We start from the raw sequence: 2,262 nt of genomic DNA on the forward strand, positions 1-2,262 counted from the left end.
GTATATAAACTCAAAAATGTAGAGAAAATATCCTAACAAATAATGATGTTTATTTCAATTTAGGTTGTTGGTTAATACATAGTAGTGGATAACCCCTTAAGGTGGGGCAGTTCATCTCCCACCATGGGTTCCTTAATGATGGAAGGGGCTCATTTAGGGCCCATGGGAACTAGGGTGATGGCCATGGATAAGGGGTAGAGGTCATGTTTGTCTTTTGCCCACATTTGTTTTTCCCGACCAACCTTCGCATTTTGTGGTACATTTCTTGTTGAGAGTGGCCAAATTACGCTTTTTCTTTCTAGTTGCATCAACCTGTGGGGCATTGTCTTAGACCCGACCAAAGGTGTGGACAAGGGGAGGTGGAGGCTAACCATATGTGGACCTAGCAGACATATGTGGACCCAGATAGGAAAAGGGATGAATGGGGCTAAAATGAGTGGATTGGGGAAGCGAGACCATGCAACCAAAGTCGGGATTTCCCAAGTAGTTCCAGCCCTAAAGCTAGTGGCCAGTAAAGAGATCCCACAGGGCTAGGATACAAGTTTAACCAAAAAATCGGGAAATTGAGACAAGAATAAAGACCTAGCCTACTCTTTCTGTTAAATCTCCCCACCAATCCATGCCCAAAAGTGGCCATGATAAGTAAGGAAAATTACACAACTATACCAATGAAAATCCATACTTTCGAGGTCGAGAGGCCCACCTTAAAACATACAATCATAACAAGTGGGTGAGGGACCATATTGCTAGCTCAAGCGGGAGAGATAATGGCACATTGAGTTATCTAGTCGTTGGTGGCTGTCGGCCGAGGACCATCTAGGAGGAAATTTTTCTCCTATATACACTACCCACAAGTGGTGGGTAACGGGCTCATCACAATCACTATTGGGTTCTTCCTTGTTTTCATGTTGTTGTTGGAAGTAGGTTTCTCTAAGAAAGATGTTAAAAAGAGCATTATCATTAACAATGTTAAGATGCTCTAGGGTTTCCTCCTCTTCCACTTGATTGTAAGGACACTCCTCTTGGGCATGAAACTGATTACATGTTTTAGACCAAAAGATCCCTTTGTGACCAACCATATTGGTGGGAGAAAGAGTATTGGGAACAATTCGTGTTGATTTTGGGTAGCATCGGATATGCTCTAGATCCGAAATTTTGTGGAGGGGCTAGAATACATGAGATCTCCAAGGCCCAGAAATTATTTGGAAAAATTTTACCCGGATTGTGAGTTATTACATTAATTAATATTTTTAATGGGGTTCCTAAGTCTAAACTTAGAAAAATAAAAATATTAATAAAAATATGGGAGAGAAGCTTCTAAGAGGCGAGGATCAAGTATGTTTTAATATTTAGCCATTGATTAGGGACTTAATCTCGACCGTTGATTCATCAACAAGAAAAGTATAAGAGGAGGCTTGAGTGTTAGTTGGAGATACACTGAGTGATCAAATTAGTTCGATTTGTCTGGGAAGTGGTTTGCTAGGAAAATCAAACTAGTGATCAGAGTTGCAGCAGAGGGGCAGGGATAGTTGGGGTTGGAGGATCTTCTTCGGGACCCCGAATACTCAACAAAGAGAGGCAGATATACACCAAAGGAGGCAATGTAGACCAAGGGAGGCTGATGCTGGGCTAGGATGGCCCACACATTGCTTGACGCAGTGCCAGCGTAGGGGAAGCATTGCCCTCCTGTAGAAGTCCGAATTCAGCAGGGGAGTAGTAGGATTAGCTGAGAACGCTGACGTCAGAGCTCCAAGAGGCAGAGGAGGCAGCATAGAGCTAACGCAGTGTCTCAGAGTGCTCCACGCAGGTCCATGCAGCTACTGTAAAGGAGAAACATAGTTGTACCTAGGATAGTCAGTCCAGTTGCCGAATCGGAGGGATTTTTCAGGGTGAAGTGAGGTAATCTCACTTGGGTTTCTGCCATTATATTTTATCTCTGTAACTAGATAGCCGAGAGGGCATACAAAGTTGTATTCAGAACTACTACTTAATAGAAGAAAACCCTCAAAGATGCTGCAACGGTTTTCCCACATTGGGTTTTTCCGGGGACGTTTGTCCAAAAATAACGGTGTCCCTTGTGTGTTCCTCTCGTATCTATTTCATTTTATGATTTGTATTTTAGTGTAGTCTGCAGTAGTGTTTTTGATCAGTGTTTAAATAATTAAATAACTTGTTGAATGTAAAAACAAGTAGGAGATGATAAACCAGTGATTTCAGTAGGATTTTTGATGTGTAGATTCTGAAATTTTCACATGGTATCAG

The sequence above is a fragment of the Pinus tabuliformis genome, chromosome 9 (assembly GCF_031772625.1).
Source record: "Pinus tabuliformis cultivar Carrire ecotype Pingquan chromosome 9, CPIR1, whole genome shotgun sequence".
NCBI classification, from domain to species: domain Eukaryota; kingdom Viridiplantae; phylum Streptophyta; class Pinopsida; order Pinales; family Pinaceae; genus Pinus; species Pinus tabuliformis.